Source organism: Bos javanicus, chromosome 11 (genome assembly GCF_032452875.1).
Source record: "Bos javanicus breed banteng chromosome 11, ARS-OSU_banteng_1.0, whole genome shotgun sequence".
NCBI lineage: Eukaryota > Metazoa > Chordata > Mammalia > Artiodactyla > Bovidae > Bos > Bos javanicus.
The window spans coordinates 90,068,690-90,090,744 of NC_083878.1; positions in this window are offsets into that span (position 1 = coordinate 90,068,690).

Here is a 22,055-nt window from a genome sequence, read left to right on the forward strand (position 1 = left end):
CACTTGCTCGTTAGGGTGATCCTAGGGCATGTATACCAACGGCTCCTTGTTCAGTCACTCAATTGTGTTTGACTTTTTGTGACCCCATGGACTGCAGCAGACCAGGCCTCCCTGTCTATCACCAACTCCCAGAGCTTGCTCAAACTCATGTCCATCAAGTAGGTGATGTCATCCAACCATCTCATCCTCGGTCGTCCCCTTCTCCTCCTGCCTTCAATCTTTCCCAGCATCAGGGTCTTTTCCAATGAGTCAGTTCTTCGCATCAGGTGGCCAAAGTATTGGAGCTTCAGCTTCAGCATCAGCCCTTCCAATGAATATTCAGGACTGATTTCCTTTAGGATGGACTGGTTGGATCTCCTTGCAGTGGCCCCTTAAAGTGCATTTTCTAACAAATGTATAGATACAGAGAGCAGAGCTGTGGTTACCAGAGGAGAAATGGGGCTGCAAAATGGGTAAAGGGAATCAGCTTCACGATGTTGGATAGAAATTACATGCTTGGTGGTGGAAGTGGGGCAGGGTTTACAGAAGTAGATGCATGCATACAGAAGTAAAAACAATACTGCACACATAAAGCTTATAACAAGTTATAAATTATTGGTAGAATTCAGCTGTGAAGCCGTCTGGACCGGGGCTTTTGTTTGGTGGAAGATTTTTGATTACAGTTTCAATTTCCATGCTTGTGATGGGTCTGTTAAGATTTTCTATTTCTTCCTGGTCCAGTTTTGGAAAGTTGTACTTTTCTAAGAATTTGTCCATTTCTTCCACGTTGTCCATTTTATTGGCATATAATTGTTGATAGTAGTCTCATGATCCTTTGTATTTCTGTGTTGTCTGTTGTGATCTCTCCATTTTCGTTTCTAATTTTGTTGATTTGATTTTTCTCCCTTTGTTTCTTGATGAGTCTGGCTAATGGTTTGTCAATTTTATTTATCCTTTCAAAGAACCAGCTTTTGGCTTTGTTGATTTTTGCTATGGTCTCTTTTGTTTCTTTTGCATTTATTTCTGCTCTAATTTTTAAGATTTCTTTCCTTCTACTAACCCTGGGGTTCTTCATTTCTTCCTTTTCTAGTTGCTTTAGGTGTAGAGTTAGGTTATTTATTTGACTTTTTTCTTGTTTCTTGAGGTGTGCCTGTATTGCTATGAACTTTCCCCTTAGGACTGCTTTTACCGTGTCCCACAGGTTTTGGGTTGTTGTGTTTTCATTTTCATTCGTTTCTATGCAAATTTTGATTTCTTTTTTGATTTCTTCTGTGATTTGTTGGTTATTCAGCAGTGTGTTGTTCAGCCTCCATATGCTGGAATTTTTAATAGTTTTTCTCCTGTAATTGAGATCTAATCTTACTGCATTGTGGTCAGAAAAAATGCTTGGAATGATTTCTATTTTTTTGAACTTACCAAGGCTAGCTTTATGGCCCAGGATGTGATCTATCCTGGAGAAGGTTCCATGTGCGCTTGAGAAAAAGGTGAAATTCATTGTTTTGGGATGAAATGTCCTATAGATATCAATTAGGTCTAACTGGTCTATTGTATCGTTTAAAGTTTGTGTTTCCTTGTTAATTTTCTGTTTAGTTGATCTATCCATAGGTGTGAGTGGGGTATTAAAGTCCCACTATTATTGTGTTATTGTTAATTTCTCCTTTCATACTTGTTAGCATTTGTCTTACATACTGTGGTGCTCCAGTGTTGGGTGCATAATATATATTTATAATTGTTATATCTTCTTCTTGGATTGATCCTTTGATCATTATGTAGTGACCTTCTTTGTCTCTTTTCACAGCCTTTGTTTTAAAGTCTATTTTATCTGATATGAGTATTGCTACTCCTGCTTTCTTTTGGTCCCTATTTGCATGGAAAATCTTTTTCCAGCCCTTCACTTTCAGTCTGTATGTGTCCCCTGTTTTGAGGTGGGTCTCTTGTAGACAACATATGTAGGGGTCTTGTTTTTGTATCCATTCAGCCAGTCTTTGTCTTTTGGTTGGGGCATTCAACCCATTTACGTTTAAGGTAATTACTAATAAGTATGATCCCGTTGCCATTTACTTTATTGTTTTGGGTTCGAGTTTATACACCATTTTTGTGTTTCCTGTCTAGAGAATATCCTTTAGTATTTGTTGGAGAGCTGGTTTGGTGGTGCAGAATTCTCTCAGCTTTTGCTTGTCTGAAAAGCTTTTGATTTCTCCTTCATACTTGAATGAGATCCTTGCTGGGTACAATAATCTGGGCTGTAGGTTATTTTCTTTCATCATTTTAAGTATGTCTTGCCATTCCCTCCTGGCTTGAAGAGTTTCTATTGAAAGATCAGCTGTTATCCTTATGGGAATTCCCTTGTGTGTTATTTGTTGTTTTTCCCTTGCTGCTTTTAATATTTGTTCTTTGTGTTTGATCTTTGTTAATTTGATTAATATGTGTCTTGGGGTGTTTCTCCTTGGGTTTATCCTGTTTGGGACTCTCTGGGTTTCTTGTACTTGGGTGATTATTTCCTTCCCCATTTTAGGGAAGTTTTCCACTATTATCTCCTCAAGTATTTTCTCATGGTCTTTCTTTTTGTCTTCTTCTTCTGGAACCCCTATGATTCGAATGTTGTAGCGTTTAATATTGTCCTGGAGGTCTCTGAGATTGTCCTCATTTCTTTTAATTCGTTTTTCTTTTATCCTCTCTGATTCATTTATTTCTACCATTCTATCTTCTAATTCACTAATCCTGTCTTCTGCCTCTGTTATTCTACTATTTGTTGCCTCCAGAGTGTTTTTAATTTCACTTATTGCATTATTCATTATATATTGACTCTTTTTTATTTCTTCTAAGTCCTTGTTAAACTTTTCTTGCATCTTCTCAATCCTTGTCTTCAGGCTATTTATCTGTGATTCCATTTTAGTTTCAAGATTTTGGATCAATTTCACTATCATTATTCGGAATTCTTTATCAGGTAGATTCCCTATCTCTTCCTCTTTTGTTTGGTTTGGTGGGCATTTATCCTGTTCCTTTATCTGCTGAGTATTCCTCTGTCTCTTCATCTTGTTTAAATTGCTGAGTTTGGGGTGTCCTTTCTGTATTCTGGCAGTTTGTGGAGTTCTCTTTATTGTGGTGTTTCCTCACTGTGTGTGGGTTTGTATAGGTGGCTTGTCAAGGTTTCCTGGTTAGGGAAGCTTGTGTCGGTGTTCTGGTGGGTGGAGCTGTATTTCCTCTCTCTGGAGTGCAATGAAATGTCCAGTAATGAGTTATGAGATGGTAACCATAACCCAGTGTACGAGACAGCAAAAGAGACACTGATGTATAGAACAGACTTATGGACTCTGTGGGAGAGGGAGAGGGTGGGAAGATTTGGGAGAATGGCAATGAAACATGTAAAATATTGTGTGGGAAACGAGTAGCCAGTCCAGGTTCGATGCACGATGCTGGATGCTTGGGGCTGGTGCACTGGGATGGCCCAGGGGGATGGTATGGGGAGGGAGGAGGGAGGAGGGCTCGGGATGGGGAACACATGTATACCTGTGGCGGATTCATTTTGATATTTGGCAAAACTAATACAATTATATAAAGTTTAAAAATAAAATAAAATTAGGAAAAAAAAAAAAAGATTACCTAGATAAAGTACTTTGCAGAATGCCTAGGAAATGGCAAGAGTTCAATAAAGTCTAACTCTAAGTATTAAAAAAAAAAAGTTATAAATTAAAATTGCCTCAGTAAAAAATACAGTATTTTTACTACACATATAGTGCATATATATGTATATACATACTTAGGTGGCTCAGACAGTAAAGAATCTGCCTGTAATGCAGGAGACTGAGGTTCATTCCTTGGGTTGGGAAGATCTACTGGAGGAGAGCATGGCAACTCACTCTAGTATTCTTGCCTGGAGAATTCCATGGAAGGAGGATCTTGAAGGGCTATAATTCATGGGTTGCAAAGAGAAGGACACGATTGAGGTACTAGCACTTTCATGGCTAAATATATACATATACACATCCAGTAGTAGCCCCAGGAAGCTTCAACAAATTGCTGTTCATTTGTATTCTCTGTGTAGTCTGCTTCAGCGGCTATAACAATATACCACAGACTGGATGGTTTATAAACAACATAAATTTATTTCTCATAGTTTTGGAGGCTGGAAGTCTGAGATCAGAGTGGAAGCCTGGTTAGGTGAGGGTTCTCAATGGCAGAGAGCAGACTTGTGTCCTCCCCTGGTGGGATGACATGGGAGCCTGCTCATTTCAGTTCGGTTCAGTTGCTCAGTCATGTCTGACTCTTTGTGACCCCATGGACTGCAGCCTGCCAGACCTCCCTGTCCATCACCAACTCCTGGAGCTTGCTCAAACTCATGTCCATTGAGTCGGTGATGCCGTCCAACCATCTCATCCTCTATCATCCCCTTCTCCTCCTGCCCTCAATCTTTCCCAGCATCAGGGTCTTTTCCAATGAGTCAGTTCTTCTCATTAGGTGGCCAAAGTATTGGAGCTTTAGCTTCAACATCAGTCCTTCCAATGAATATTCAGGACTGCTTTCCTTTAGGATGGACTGGTTGGATCTCTTGCAGTCCAAGGGACTCTCAAGAGTCTTCTCCAACACCACAGTTCAAAAGCATCAATTCTTCAGCACCCAGCTTTCTTTATAGTCCAACTCTCACATCCATACACTACTACTGGAAAAACCATAGCTTTAACTAGAGGGATATTTGTAGGTGAAATAATATCTCTGCTTTCTAATATGCTGTCTAGGCTGGTCATAGTTTTTTTTCCGAGGAGCAAACGTCTTTTAATTTCATGGCTGCAGTTACCATCTGCAGTGATTTTGGAGCCCCCAAAATAAAGTCTGTCACTGTTTCCATTGTTGCCCCATCTATCTGCCATGAAGTGATAGGACTGGATGCCATGATCTTAGTTTTTTGAATGTTGAGTTTTAAGCCAACTTCTTCACTCTCCTCTTTCACTTTCATCAAGAGGCTCTTTAGTTCTTCTTGGAAACTAGTTCCACTCATGACCTAATCATCTCCCAATGGCTCCATCTCCTAATACATCACCTGGAGCCTTGGGATACAAACATATGGATTTGGAAGGACACATACATTCAGATGGTGACTGCAGCCGTGAAATTAAAAGATGCTTCCTCCTTGGAAGAAAAGTTATGACCAAGCTAGACAGCATTTTAAAAAGCAGAGACATTACTTTGCCAACAAAGGTCCCCCTGGTCAAAGCTGTTTTTTCCAGTGGTCATGTATGGATATGAGAGTTGGACCATAAAGAAAGCTGAGGACTAAAGAATTGATAGCTTTGAACTGTGGTGTTGGAGAAGATTCTTGAGAGTCCCTTGGACTGCAAAGAGATCAAACCAGTCAATCCTAAAGGAAGTCAGCCATGAATATTCATTGGAAGGATGATGTTAAAGCTGAAGCTCCAATACTTTGGTCACCTGATGCGAAGAATTGACTCATTTAAAAAGACCCTGATGCTGGGAAAGATTGAGGGCAGGAGGAGAAGGGGATGACAGAGGATGAGATGGTTGGATGGCATCACTGACTCAATGGACATGAGTTTGAGCAGGCTCCAGGAGTTGGCAATGGACAAGGAAGCCTGGTGTGCTACAGTCTACAGGGTGGTAAAGAGTCAGACACGACTGAGTGACTGAACTGAACTGAACTGAAACATTCAGACCATAGCGTTATCTGTTTCAGTCAGATGCCTCCAATGCTAACAGAAAAGGGAGCTCTAACCAGAAATCCAGTTAAGAGCCTCAGCAGTAAGCAAATTGTCCACAGTAACTGGAAGTCCATAGGTAAGAAAAGCTTTAGAGATTGGCTTAGCCTGGAGATCATCTGTTCTATGTCTCGTCATTGTCTTGACTCACTTTCAGACTCTGTAGGTGTTTGTCTCGGTAAGTGGCTGCAGCAGTGCTGGGTATCAGGGCACCAACAGAGCATTCATCTGAAGAGACATTGGTGACTCCTTTTTATGGCACGTTTCCTCTCCTTGGTTTGCCATGATCCATCTATGTGCTCATTATGGAACCCACTCTCATGGCCTGAAGAATGGCATCCACGCTGGGCAGTAGCCTGGTTCCCTGGCAAGGAGGGTTGTGATTACCAGGATCATCTTTAATCAGATATGGCTCTCCTCTGGATCAGGAGTCATTCTACAGACCCCATAGGAGCAGCACACTATAGGCACAGAAACCTTCAAAGTTTAACCTAAAGGGCCCCTGAGAGAACCAGACACTCCAGCAACCAGGTCTGAAGTTTAGAAAGAACTCACACGTGGAGCTCCATGATTGGGATCCTTAGTGAGTGTTGCACAGTAGTAAGGCAGGTCTGCAGGCATGGAACCCCATACAAAACTCAAAATTCACATGTGCTGGGTGAGGTGGGAGGAAAGGATGACTGGAACATTTAGTAGACATTATTCTCAGGACAGGATGTGAATGGTGAAAAACATTGCTTTTCAGATCATGGTTTAAAGCTTCGCACTGGAATCACCAAGTATCCTTGTGAAAATTCAGATCCCCGGGTCCCAAGTCAGGACTTTGCTGAGTCAAACTTTCAGGAGTGGAGCTCAGACAGCTGTCTTTGTAACCAGGTGGACCTGAGGCAGGCTGAGGAAGAAGGTCACACCCGGCAGAAGACCCCACTGTTCCTAACACCCTGTGATTCCAGAAATGGGAGGTTGTGTGTTTCTAAGTCCATTTTCTCATTGGTTTATGAATGTAGCACTGGTTCAAGTCTCTTTAGACGCCAACTTGGTCTAAAGTGGGCAAATTAATTTCTTATTCCAGGAAAACTACACATAAAAAGGGTCATATGGCTTCTTTGACATCAAATAGGTTTTTAACATAACAAACTGTTTTGATAAATTGAGTGCGCCCAAATCAAAGCCACCTGGGCGGTGCTTGGGAGGCGAGGGCAGAAGGCTTATGGGTAATTGGCCAAGAGTTCAAACACTGGGGTAATTCTAGGAGGGAGACAGCCAGATCTGAGGGGCCCGGCTCGCCCATCTGCAGATGCCATCACAGACTCCATTACTGTTAAACACTCGGGTTGCTCATCCATCAGAAGACTAAAGCATAATGAGACTAAGATGAAAATTCCAGTGGTGCTTGGAGAAGAGAATTATGTCCCTTTATTGGGAAATATCTAATAGGTCATGCATAACAAATGTATGGATTTAATGTTTTACAGGAAGAGAGGAGTATCCCTCTGCTTCCAGGCACGTGTGTGTGTGTGTGTGTGTGTGTGTGTGTGAGAAAGAGAGAGATGTGTAGGGCAGACACAGTGATGAACAGTGGGTGAGTATCACAGGAGAAGTTCCAGGCAATCAAAGAAATTCAGTCTTTGAACATCTACAGAGTGGCTGCCTTGTCTGTAACTCCTAATGTCAACCTGCCTGCAAAGAGTGAATTTTTAAAAGAAGGTATATGAATGTGACTTGCTGTTGTTTGCTATGTTCTGTGGATTAACTCTCTAGCTGTGTGGTAGATTCCGGAATCTACTGCCTCAGTGCGTCTACTACCGACTACAGGGAAAACTTAGAGAAATTGCTTAAAGTTTTCTAGTCTAAATTATTCATCTAAAAAAATGAAAATAATAGTATATTTTTCATAAGATTGATTTAAGAATTAAGTTAACACATATAAATTTCTCAGGATAGAGCCTTGAAAATTGATGTTTTGATATGTTTTCTGGTGAAATCATGTATGATATATATGCTGGAAAAGCATCTTTCATATTAGGAAAATTTGTGAATTTTGGGGTTATTTTGAGAAGAAATATTATTTTAAAACCTGTATACTAGGAGTAACTTTCATCATCATATTTGCCTGAGAATTTGAGCAATTAGAAGTTTTGTATACTTTTAACCTTATACAGTTTTGATTTTTTTTTCTCTCACTATACCACAGAGCAATCATTCTTAAGTATATTGGTCTTTGGTAACTTTTGTGTCTTGTTTCTGTGGATTATATCTATCAATATATACCACATTAGTAGTTAAAAGTGATATATTTTAAAAATTTTATTATATAATGTTTTAAAATAAAAATCTATTGCATGTTAACATAAATACAATTTTTGGGAAAAAAATGACAGGTCTTTCAAGGTATAGAACTGGCAAGAAGAGTAACACTGTTTTATGTATAATATTATATATCTCCTTAATGTCTCATCACAGTAGAGGAGTTTGATACTTGCTTTTGTATTTAACCTGTTGCAATATACAGACATGTAGTTGGGAAAAGGAAGGGTATTTTAATAACTTTTCCGGGTAAACGTGGAAAGATTTATTTTGTACAAATGTCCATACGACTGCACATTGCAATTCGTTGTTCTGTCTTCATACTGTGTGTCTTTTCCCCATCCATGATTTTGTAACATCTTGCATTGATCATTTGAAAAATTATTGACTCACTTGAATTGCACAGTTCTTGCAACTATTAACACATTTTATTATACACTATTTTCACCACGTATTTAATCAGAAAATTCTCTACTTATTGGGAAGCTGTCAGAATCACAGTGGCAGAGTTGAGTTTTCCAAAATTATAATTTTCCTCTTGAGAGATTGAACTTTATATTTGGCAACAAACATTGCCAATTGATTTTCTTGAAGTGACAGGCTGGTGCTGCTCATTTTTAAGAATATGTCTGACATTCAAGCTCTGCAATTAACGTTTGCAGGTAGAGGTTCTGTTAGGTAAATGCAGTGTTGTATGAAAAAAAAAATGAAAGAGGCTAGTAACAAACAATCACAAAATGATTTCCTGGAGACGACCTTTGTGGCTCCATATGTAGCAGAAGCACTTATGTCTCTTCTCATTTCTTCATAGAGAATATTTGAAAGATATGAAATCAAAGATAAATTTAGCAAAATAACTTTACTGATTAATCAAGTACCTTCTAAAGTATATCTGTTGTTTTTTTTTAATTGTTACTATTTTTCCAATGTTCACAGATACAGTGTGTGCAAATGCCCTCAATCAGGTTAAAATGCCAGCAGTTTTTGTCACCGTGACTTTGAAGCCCCCGTTGTGAATGTTAACACTGTGAAAGGGGCCTGATGTTTAATGTCTTATGAAAACAGCTATGACTGCTGGGACTTTGGTCAGGGATGCCCAGGGTCTGCAGACCCACCGTGTCCTGCTCTCTGACCCTCTGAGCTATGTCATTAGGCTGCCAGCAGTTAGGGAGGGAGCAGCATGAATGTTTTATGTGTCTGTGTTCCAGTACCTGGTACAGAGACTTGTGTTATCAAGAGAATAAGTACATGAAGAAATGAATAGATAAGCAAATAAGTGAATAAATTCAGCTATAGTTGTGCTATAGTTTTTCTTATTCCTCAGATAAAGATCACTCCTTGTTCAGGTTGTTTTGGTTACCACTCTCTTCTGCTAGTGTTCTTTCTGATATCTGAATGGCAGCCTCTTCTTATACCATACCAGCTCAAACATCACAGACAGCCCCTGATTCCTCAAATTAAAATAGCCAGCCAGCACCTTCATTCTCTCCTCATATTCTGTTCCTCAACACATATCGCCATTGAATGTGTATGTATTTTAGCACCTAGAATATGGTGTGTTCTACTCTTTGCAACCCCATGGACTGTAGCCTGCCAGGCTCTTCTGTCCAGGGAATTCTCTAGGCCAGAGTACTGGAGTGATTTGCCACTCCTTTCTCCAGGGGATCTTCCCAACCTAGGGATCGAACCTGGGTCACCCACATTAAAGGCAGATTCTTTACCGTCTGAACCACCAAGGAAGCCTGAATATGGCAGTCATTTAGTAAATATTTTTGAATGAATGAATGAATAGAGCAGATAATTCAGTAAATACTTATAAAGCATCTATTGTTTGCAATATAAGGTCTTTGCTCACAGCCAACTTACAGTATAATGTTTAGGGAGAAAGACAATAAGCAAAAAAGGGATCAGTATGAAATAATTAAGCTCTTTGTTTTAGAAGGAGGTCACATTGTTATGGGTGGAATGACACCTTTTCAAGGTCTTTCCTGGTTTCCCCAAGGAGATGTCAACTGAGATAAGGACAGTAAAGCGTCTGCTTCCAATGCAAGAGACCCTGGGTCGAACCCTGGGTTGGGAAGATCCCTTGGAGAAGGAAATGGCAACCCACTCCAGTACTCTCGCCTGGAAAATCCCATGGACAGAGGAGCCTGGTAGGCTACAGTCCATGGAGTTGCAAAGAGTTGGACACGACTGAGCGACTTCACTTTCACTGAGGGGGAGAAAGTGGTCCAAGTCCCTGCAAGGAGTATTATTAGGGCTCTATCACTGCTTGTTAGCTTTGCATACCTTTTTTCTTCAGAAGTGCTTTCATCCTATCTTCCAAGAAAGTGGCCTGAATCTTGAGTTTCTTTCTACCTTTGTGGTACTTAGTAGAGCCCTGGGCATAGATTAACATAGGGTCAATACAGCCGTATGTGCGTAGTCTGCTTGGAGTGCAGACATCATAGCATCCATTGCAATCTGTCCACATCTACGTGACAGTGATTTGCATATTATGAATTTTCCCATCATCATCTTGTTGCCAGACCTGAGTATGTATCTTCAGACAAGACTTTTCTCAGAATCCACGATATCCCTCCCCGTTTTTCTCCATTGCCTCCACTACTCTCCAAACATGTTCTGGAGCAAATCAATCTTTATTTCTTTACCATTATTGGCCATCTGTAACTCAGTCTTGCACACTCAGTACTTAGCCTGACAAGGGCTCCAAATGTTCATTGCCTGAAATTGGTGCTTTTTTTTTTCCTTAAGCTCCTCATCACAGGTGCTCCTGGAGGACTGGAGCCCCAGAATTTTTGACAAGTGTCTCATCTGTGAAACCACTCTCTTTTTCTCTCCCTTTCTTATTCCTTGCTGCTAGCAGCTGCCCACAGAGCTATACCCCAGGCATTTTTCTGGAGTGCACCCAGCACATGTCTTCGGCTGGCTCATAGGTAATAAAAGCCAACTTTCAGTAAATCATATCAGTAAGGAGATCCATAAATCTTGTTCTTGCCTTGAACACAGCTATCCTTATCATCATGAATGCTGCAGGCATGAGTCACTCGGTCTGCCTACTAATTCTGGACCTAGTCACTGGCTGGCCATAATTGAATAGGGAGGATGTCTTGAAGGAGATTGTACTCTAGCAAATTGGTGCTTTCTGGAATAAATGGTGAATTAGGCTCAGTTCAGGGAAGTGGTAGTGAACTCAATATAATGATGGACTCACTTGCTCCTGTGATGCAAAGGCTGTGGTTTGTTCAAAGTATGCAAGGACATGTCAAGTTTGAAGGAGAGGACTGATTACAAAAGCTCCCTTCCTTGTTTTTGCCACATTTGGGACTGAATTGTCACAACATGGCAGTAGCTTTGTAAATATTCTAGCAGAAAGGACACGCATCCTTAGCATCCTAGGTCTGGCTCTTCTACAAGGCACCGCTACTGCACCTGTAACGTAACAGTTGGGAAACCTGCTTTATCGTGTTGCCTCAAGGATTAATTATGTGCATACTATTGAAGCTTTGAACCCAGGATCTGGAATTTGTTACATGACTTCACATTCATAAATCTGGATGCTCCTTTATTTGCCTGGATGAATGCCTTGTGCCCCTTCACTGCCATGGTGTCTGCCATGGTCACAATGAGGTGCGAGGGGGAGGGACGATTTAGGCTGTACCATCATATTGTCTCTCCCTCGGTCATTCACGTTTAATGAAAGATGAGGCCACAGCTGATGGTAGAAATTGGAAGCAACTGACCTTGAACCAGTGTGGTAACATTGGGACCAAAACATGTTTCCTTGTATGCAGAAACCTCTCAAACAATTATTAGCCTTCCCCTATTTTTGCCCCATGCAATAGCATGAGGCCCCTCTACTAAGCTTAGATGGAGGAGTGAGAGGAGGGCAGTGGAAATAACAGGTGTTTTCTAATGGGGGCCCTGGTCTGGACTTTCCCCTTGTATCCAGCCTTGTCCACACTCCAGCCACTGGGCAGCTGTTAGCTTGTAGGGCAGCGCTATAGCCAAGGTCTCTTCTGTCTTCTAATATCTTCTTCCCATATGGCAGAGGCAACCTAAATAGTTATCGCTACATCCCATGTCTATCAAGAACATAGACACAAAAAATAAGAAAGCTTTTTTATGATAATATTATAAAAATTAGGAGACATGATCTGCCACATTTTTTGTGTTCCTTTCCCTTTGTTTTATGCCCTTTTTGCATCTCTCCTCTGCTGCTTCAGCACCACAAAGGCCAGATGGCATGGCCACAGATAAGGGAAGCGTCCTTTGATGCATTCTGGGCCAATGTGAATAATAATAAAATTTTATTATAGTCTCACATTAAGATTTCAAGTTTATTTGATACCACAGCAGAAACTGCAATCCTGGTCAATATGCCACTGAGAAAAGAAATCTGTTATCTGTTCTATGAAATATTGTTGCAACTGCATCTTCTTGCTTGTAAGTCACTCAGTCGTGTCTTAACTCTTTGCAACCCCATGGACTGTAGCCCGCCAGGTTTCTCTGTCCATGGGATTCTCCAGGCAAGAATACTGGAGTGGGTTGCCATGCCCATCTCCAGGAGATCTTCCTGGCCCAGGGATAAAGTCCTGGCCTCTTACGTCTCCTGCATTGACAGGCAAGTTCTTTACCACTAGTGCCACCTGGGAAGGCCCACAACCATGTCTGGGGGGCGATTTATAAAATGCATTATTTATTTAGAGTTTAAGACACATAGAAATATAGCCCATTAAATATTCACCACTCGTCTATACACTCAATGTGGAAACCAAAGTTTTACAAGCGCCAGATAAAGTACTGAAACCAGTAAGTATTCCTGCCTTTCTCTGTGCTCATTTCCTAAACTGCGCTTGGGTTTCTTGTGGGGCATGTCAGATGCAAGATTGTCTATCTTTCCTCACATGTTGTTTTCTTTCCTGTTACAGTGTTCACTCTCAGAGTTCTGTTTCCAGAGAGAACACTAGTTTCACCACACAGTTTGAATGCCTACTACTCTATTATTGTTCCACATATACACTTTCCTTTCAAAGTGACTCATTTGAAAAGACCCTGATGCTGGGAAAGATTGAAGGCAGGAGGAGAAGGGGACGACAGAGGATGAGATGGTTGGATGGCATCACCCACTCCATGGACATGAGTTTGGGTAAGCTCTTGGAGTTGGTGATGGACAAGGAGGCCTGGCGTGCTGCAGTCCATGGGGTCACAAAGAGTTGGACATGACTGAGCGACTGAACTGACTGATACACCTTCCTTTGAGCGTGTATTCCTCGGCTAAGGCCTCCATAACAACATGTGACACGCTGGATGGCTTGAACAGCAGAAGTTAATTTCCCCAAAGTCCTGGAGACAAGAAGTCTGAGACTGAGCTGTCTGTAGGTTTGGTCTCTCCTTGGCTGGTGGATGGTGGCCTTCTCTGCGGTCCTCACATGGTCATCCCTCTGTGGACCTACCCCACTCTGGGTCCTCATCTCTCCTTCTTACAAGAACACTAGTCAGGTTGGATCTGGACTGCCAAACAGCTTCATTTAAACTTAATTACCTCTGTAAAGGCTTACATTCCATGGTACTGGGGTGGGGGTGAAGGTTGCAGATTCAACATATGGATTTTGAAGGAGGTAGGGCACACAGTTCTGCCCATAACAGTGTGGAAGATTGAAAAGTAGACACATTTCCTCAAAGCCTGGCCAGTATCCATGCCCTTTCCAAGCCCTGCATCCAGAAGTGGTTTTTCTTTCTCGCTCCATGCATCTGGACCAGCCTTGCAATGTGCTCTGGTCAAGAGGACGCAGCAGAGGTAACAGTGTACGGACCCGGAGCCTGGCCTCAGGAGCACTTGCCAGCTTCTATTCACTGTCTTGAAAAGCCACCCTGGAACGAAACTGAGCTCAGACTGCCTGCAGTGGGAGAGAAATGATAGCTTAGCCATGACCAGGAAATACTGGGCAGGCAGAGCAGACCTACTCTGCATCCCCTGGGTCACACTCAGTTGGCTGCAGCTTTGGGGGAAGCCCAGCTGGGAGCAGAAAGACAGCTGAGCCCACCTCAGATCTGTGAGCTAGGTAACTATTTCCTTAAGCCTCTGGGTTTTGTGTTCATGCTTTACCCCAGGTTGCATGTGAGCATGCTCAGTTGCTCTACTGTGTCTGACTCTTTGCAACCCCATGGACTGTAGCCCACCAGACTCCTCTGTCCATGGGATTTCCCAGGCAAGAATACTGGAGTGCGTTGCCAATTCCCTCTCCAGGGGCTCTTCCTGACTCAGTGGTCAAATCTGAGTCTTCTCTGTCTTCTGTATTGGCAGACAGATTCTTTACCACTGAGCCACCTGGGAATATCTTACCTCGGATTACTGAGGCCATAGATCACAGATATAATGATTATTGGGCTTCCCACGTGGTGCTAGTGGTAAAGAACCCACCTGTCAATGCAGGTTAGACGTAAGAGACTCTGGTTTGACCTCTGGATTGGGAAGACCCCTCCTGTACTCTTGCCTGGAGAATCCCATGGACACAGGAGCCTGGCAGTCTATAGTCCATAGGGCCGCACAGAGTTGGACATGACTGAAGCAACTTAGAATGGCACACATAATGATTATAAAGCCCTAGTTAGCAAGAGAGTTCCAGAAAAACATCTACTTCTGCTTTACTGATTATGCCAAAGCCTTTGACTGTGTGGATCACAACAAACTGTGGAAAATTCTTCAAAAGATGGGAATACCAGACCACCTGACCTGCATCCTGAGAAATCTGTATGCAGGTCAAGAGCCAACAGTTAGAATTGGACATGGAACAGACTGGTTCCAAATCGGGAAAGGAGTACCTCAAGGCTATATATTGTCACCCTGCTTATTTGCAGAGTACAGATGAGTACATAATTTATATGCAATAATACATTATGAGAAATGCTGGACTGCATGAAGCACAAGCTGGAATCAAGATTGCCAGGAGAAATATCAATCACCTCAGATATGCAGATGACACCACCCATATGGCAGAAAGCAAAGAAGAGCCTCGTGATGAAAGTGAAAGAGGAGAGTGAAAAAGTTGGCTTAAAACTCAACATTCAGAAAACGAAGATCATGGCATCTGGTCTCATCATTTCATGACAAATAGATGGGGAAACAGTGGGAACGGTGGCTGACTTTATTTTTGGGCTCCAAAATCACTGCAGATGGTGACTGCAGCCATGAAATTAAAAGACACTTATTCCTTGAAAGAAAACTTATGACAAACCTAGACAGCTTATTAAAAAGCAGAGACATTACTTTGCCAACAAAGGTCCATCTAGTCAAAGCTATGGTTTTTCCAGTGGTCATGTATGGATGTGAGAGTTGGACTGTGAAGAAAGCTGAGTGCTGAAGAATTGATGCTTTTGAACTGTGGTATTGGAGAAGACTCTTGAGAGTCCCTTGGACAGCAAGGAAATTCAACCAGTCCATCCTAAAGGAAATCAGTCCTGAATATTCATTGGAAGGACTGATGTTGAAGCTGAAGCTCCAATACTTTGGCCACCTGATGCTAAGAACTGACTCATTGGAAAAGACCCTGATGCTGGGAAAGATTGAAGGTGGGAGGAGAAGGGGATGACAGTTGATGAGACGGTTGGATGGCACCACCGACTAAATGGACATGAGTTCGAATAAATTCCGGGAATTGGTGATGGACAGGGAGGCCTGGCATGCTGCAGTCCGTGGGGTCACAAAGAATCAGACATGACTGAGTGACTGAACTGAACTGAAGGGGATGTATTCAACACCCAAATGAGAGCAAGAGACTACCAGTTAAAAATGAACAAGCTTGTCATTTAAAAATATTGATAGCTGATAAATATGCTGATATCTTTCATGTCACGGTTGGGGAAAATGAACTTCTGAACACTGGGTATTTAATCATTTTGGACCTGTCTTTTTGTATAATTTGGTAAAGTGTTTTTAAAAATCAGTTGTATTGATTTTTAATTTTGTTTTGTTTCCATTTTAATTATATAACCAGAAATAGAAGAAATTATACTTAGAAACATCTTTGACAAAGAGTTGAAAACACTTTTGAGTTGGGGATTAACTAAACTGAAATCATATTACTACTTGGATAGGTATGAAAGTCTGAATGGGGCTTCATGGAGCAAAATATTTGAAATCAGGACTGTCCATGCCAGGGAAGTTGAGACCTACCATTGGGCAAAATAAATTCAAGTATCTTTCAATCTCTGCCCGTCACACTCTTACCTAACTGAGATTTGAACGAGCTCTTTCATTGCCTTTGTCTATGTGCTGAGTATGACATTTCAGCATTACTGGCAATTGGAACCACAGGCTTCCTGTGCACAAGATAAAAGCATGCAGAAACATGCTAATTTCTTTTGGAAAAGACCTTGATGCTGGGAAAGATTAAAGGCAGAAGGAGAAGGGGAAGACAGAGGATGAGATGGTTGGATGCCATCACTGACTGGATGGACATGAGTTTGAGTAAACTCCAGGAGTTGGTGAAGGACAGGGAGGCATGGCATGCTGCAATCCATGGGGTCACAGAGTCAGACATGACTGAGTGACTGAACTGAACTGAGTTAGCCAAAGGGACTTCCCATCTACAGCATGTTTTTTTTTTCTTTTCTTGGCCATATCACACAGCTTGTGCGATCTTGTTCCCAAACCAGGGACTAAATCTGTGCTCCTTGCAGTGGAAGCTTGGGGCCTGGACCCCACGTAATTTGCAAGAGTATCTTTACTTATGTAAAGATTTGATTAGATTGATTTTCTTACTTGTCCATTGAATAGGTATTTATTCATGTAACCATTTTCCCTAAAAGGAGTATCTGGGCTTGACTAGTGTAAGTAATTCCAGGGAAGGCAGACATGAGTAGGGAATGGAGCCTGTTCCCAGGCCTCCACCACCTGATTGGGGTGGGAAGGTGCTTTATTTTAAGGTCTGCCCTGGCCTCCACCAGTCTCCCCTACATTGTCGCTCTAACTGTGTGTTCTTCTGCCTGTAGAAGTGCTGAGAAGAAAGACTGAGAAATTGCCTCTGAAGGGTTAAGAAAACTTTGCTTCCAGAATTTGCCTGTTTTTTTTCTTTTCCTTTTTTTTGCAATTAATAAATATGGGAGACCTGGATAGTAACCTACGTATGTGGTGTTTGGACTTGTCCACAGCTCTTTCCTTCTTAGGAAAATAAGTCAGAAAAACAGAGAACTAAGTTTTCTTAGAAGGGGGCATATTTTTCCTAGTATGAAACAGGAATTTTTAAAACCTATCCGAGGACTAGGCTTGCAGCCTATGTGTCTCAGAGAGGCACACGGGAGGTGACAGCAGCATGCGTGTTTGGAGATATGGACCCGGACCCCACGCTCCATCAGGGTCACCTTCCCAGGCTGCAGCTCCAGTGATGCAAGAGCTGTGACCTCACTCGTGAGAAAGATCCAGAAAACACAAGGGATCCCCTCTGTGTATGAGCAGATTTTACTCCCTGTGACATCTTCCAGTTGTGTTGTTTGATTGTGAAAACAAAAATAAGAACAAAAACCAAACTCATTCCAGATACTACCACTCCTGGTCAAAAATGTAAATGCTGATGTTTTCGACACCACTTTTTATCTATTATTTTTCCCTAACTTTGCTGAGATACAATGGACATAGAACATTGTGTGTGTTTAAGGTGTGCCTTTTTAAAAATTGGAGTGTGATTGCTTCACAGTGTTGTGTTAGTTTCTTGCTGTACAATGAAGTGAATCAGCTACATGCACACATATATCCCCTCCCCTTGAACCTCTCTCCCACCCTGCCATCCCACCCCGCTAGGTCATCACAGAGCACGGAGCTGAGATCCCTGTGCTGGGCTGTAGGTACCCACTAGTTATCTGTTTTACACATGGTAGTGTATATATGTATCAGCCCAATCTCCCAGTTAAATTAACACATAGTATCTGCCTTTAGATTCAGTGAAACAAATGCATAATTTTTCTTGAAACAGATTTTTAATCCTGATTGATACATGCCTGCTGGAGACATGAGCCACTATTTAAATGTAAAAATGTTAAGTGAGGGACTAAGAGCACCAGGGGATCCCACAGTCAGGAGAGCGGGGATGAACCACAGTTGAAAAATTAAGCAGAAAAATTTGTCCTTTCCATATTGCTTCCACACACCCCTTTCGGGGTTAGCTTGATTAGTTTCCTATTCTCTTGTTCGACTATTTAAATGGCCGTCTGTTTTTATCCTAATTCAACAATGACACTTTAAGGGTACCTGGAGTGAGTGCAACACCAGTGAATTTATAATGGCTGGTAGTATTGCTAAGTACACGAATAGATGACATCATATATAATCAGACCGTATTTCACAGTGGAAGTGAGAGAAATTTCCTTGCACTGAGATAAAAATCCTATAATTCTTCCAAAAGCCAAGTAGCCAAACCTCAGAAAAGACTGAATGGCTAGCATGCCACTAAAAGCTCTTATTACTAACCCTTTTGCCCTTTCAAAGAAATCTACTATAGTTCGTAGTCTTACACAGAGTGGAGCGGAAGCATGGCTAATGACAGCCAACTGACACTTGACAAAGTTAGAGTCCATATTCCTAAAATTGTTGCTAGGTATCAGCAAGCCATTCATCTTCAGGTCCAGAAAAATGATAGCTGAGCTACTGTCCTTAATTGAAGTTAGCAATTGTCACGTGTGGGGGAAAATGAGACGGCCAATTGTGTGTCTAATTAAGACTCATCACAGTTATGTTAATAGCAATTTTCAGCAAATGCGTGAGGAGGACTCTGGGCACTTTGACTTCAGCTGTCTGACCTGGAGGAGAAAATGAACTTCAGAGGACAGAGTCATGGATATGGTTGAAGATGCAGCAGTACTACCCTTGATGAAGACAGAATAGAAGCTTGCAGCAAACTCTGAAGATAATTCACACTAATAGCTCCCCAAGCATAGAGGGATGCTAGAGTATATCAGAAGGAACTCAGAGGGAATTTCTGAGGAAATTGATGGAGATGGAGTAAAAGTGACATGCCTGGGGGGACCATGTGTGATTAAATACAAATGGAGGTAATTTGGGAGTCAAACAAAGACTTCTACACTTGCTTCATGCATTTGCAAGATATTTATCAAATATTCAGGCACACTGTGGAGCTCTTAGAATAAAAGGAGCAAGAATATGGAAGATATGTCTAGTGGGGAAGATTATTACAGCCACAATTAGGTTATCACAGGTGAGATGAATACTGTGAAGGTAGTCTTCATACGGTACGAAGACCAGCCTTGTCTGGAGTATCAGGGGATGCTTCTAGAAGGAAGTGGTATCTGATGGAGGTAGACAATGGTTCTTTTTCATTAGTGTTATTATTTGCGGCTCTGGGTCTTCGTTGCTGCACACAGGGTTTCTCTAGTTGTGGTATGCGGGCTTCTGATACTGGTGGCTTCTCTTGTTGAAGAGCCTGGGCTCAAGGGCATGTGGGCTTCGGTAGTTGTGGCTTGCAGGCTTAGTTGCTCCATGGCATGTGGACTCTTTCTGGAACAGGGATTGAACCTGTGTCCCCTGAACTGGCAGGCAGATTCTCTACTACTGGATGAGCAGAGAAGTCCAGGACAATGGTTCTGAAGGTACTTCTCAGCATGAGCTATCCAGAGTAGATATGTTCTACTGCTAAACAGAGCAGCTTGATTCTTTTTTTCAAACTGGCAGAACACATTTAATGAATGGAGAGAATTTTCTCACTTCCAACTTTGCCTTCCATGATATATTTTTAATCATGGCACCTGCTACTACTTCTCTACTCTAGCAGATAACAAATGAATGAACATGTTGCAAATGAATATTAATGGAAACTTTAAATAATGCATCATACTGATTTACTTATTTATTTTATGTCATCATTATTGTTTTGTTTTGTGAGACCATGTGCTTACTTTTTTTTTTTTTTAATTCATACTAACATTGTCCGGGTTGAGAGACAGGAGTTAAAGATACAAATGTCACCATGTTCTGAAAATACTTGGATAGCCAAATTCGAGGAACCCTGTGCATGGCAATAGGAGACATGTATATTTTCTTTACAGGAAAGAAAAGGGATAATAAATCCTAACACTTACCGATCACGTTCTATGTGCCAGGACTTGAGTATATATGACCTTACTTGTCCTTTACAACAGTTCAAAGAGGTGGGTGTTGGCATGATTCCTTTCTGAGAGGAGAAAAGGGAGACTTAAAGAGATTCGCTGATTTGTCCAAGGTCAAATCATTAGCATTTGGCAGACAGTTTGAACTCACGTATTCTAATTCAAGATGCCTGTATTAAATAGAATCAGTAGACTACCTACTTATCCATCTATCTATAACACACACACACACACACACCCACATATATATTGGCTCACAGGATTTGGTGTTGACAACTCTGAAATCTTCAGGGCAAGCCAGCAGACTAGAAATGCAAGCAGGGTTTCTATGTTGCATCCTGTTTTTTTTTTTTTCTGATTTATTTATCTATTTTATTTTTGGAGTGTAATTGTTTTACAATGATGTGTTAGTTTCTGCTGTACAATGAGGTGTATGTAAGTATACAATATGTATACTTATATCTCCTCCCTGGTTAGCCTCCCTCCCACCAACCTATCCCACCAGAGTATACACGGAATCTAGGGAAAAAAAAAAGGTACAGATGAATCTATTTGCAGGGCAGGAGTAGACACAGATGTAGAGAATGGATATGTGAACAGAGTAGGGGAAGGGCAGCATGGGACAAATTGGGGTACACATATATACACTATCACAGGTCAAATAGACAGCTAGTGGGAAGCTGCTGTGTAGCCCAGGGAGCTCAGCTCAGTCCGTATTACATTCTTGAAGGTAATTTCTTCTTCTCTGGGAAACCCCTTTCTTGGTTCTTTAGTCCACCAGCTGATTGGACAAGGCCCACCCACATTATAGAGGGTGATTTAATTTAGTCACAGTCTGTAGATTTAAATGCCAATTGCATTATCTAAAAAAAGACTGACAGCAATATCCAGTTTAGAGTTTGATCAAACTTCTGGGCACCATGTATCTGTCTAAGTAGGCAATAAAATTAACCAAAACCACACCTTCTCTTAAATTATTAGATTGTAGCTCCTATAACTTTCGGGTAGAATTGCTTGAACTGAGGCTGAGCTGAGGATATGGTTTCAGACCTTGTGTGGACTGTGCCTTAGGAAGGTTTGACCCCTTTATAAGCAGCTTCCTCACTCTGCACCATACCCCTCCTACCCTTTCTCATGAACTCTTTCCATATGATTTTTCGAGGGCACACTTTGTTTTCCTGGCTTCTGCATTTACCTCTTGCCTGGCCCTGGTTCAGTGGCATTGAACCTGTCCTTTCTCACACTGTCCTTTGGCCCTGGAGTGCTGCCCTGAGTGACCTCTGGTGGACCCTCTGCAGACTCCAAAACCCTGCCCAACCTGGTCCTCAGAATCCCCAGCCTGGCCCATGTCTCCAAGGAGTTTGATCAGATATTTCTCCCATCAGGTTCCCCACTGCAACCTCCTGCAAACAGGCATTTGAATGGGAGCATTTGCAAGGAATACGCCTGAGTGGTTTAAGGGAATCACTTTCCAGATATTCAACATTCATACTCTTCTTAGTTGATCTACCCGAGGATGGACCTGAAAGGGAGATTTTACTCTTGAACTTCCCCTGTTCATAATCCCCTTTTCATATTTTATAAGAAAAAAATCGTAAATCTTGGGTGAGTTTAACCTGGTGAGGCACTGGAGCAGGCACAATTCAGCAGTTCCTTTAATTAAAGCATCTAATTGTCCCCCAACCCAACCCATCTCATTAAGAGATGCTTTTGTAATAGAAGTTTACTTTTTATGTTGATAATTACTCATAAAATTTTAATACCTTTACGTTTTACTGTTCACTTGTGTATTACTAATATTTCTAATAATAATTCAACTGGAATAAATTTTTAAGCATCTATGCCCATGGTTATAAGGATGTGCAAATATTAATTTTAATTCTCATATATATTTTTACTGAACTATAAGAGGGAGTGTCAATAAAAGCCTGTCGAGCACAA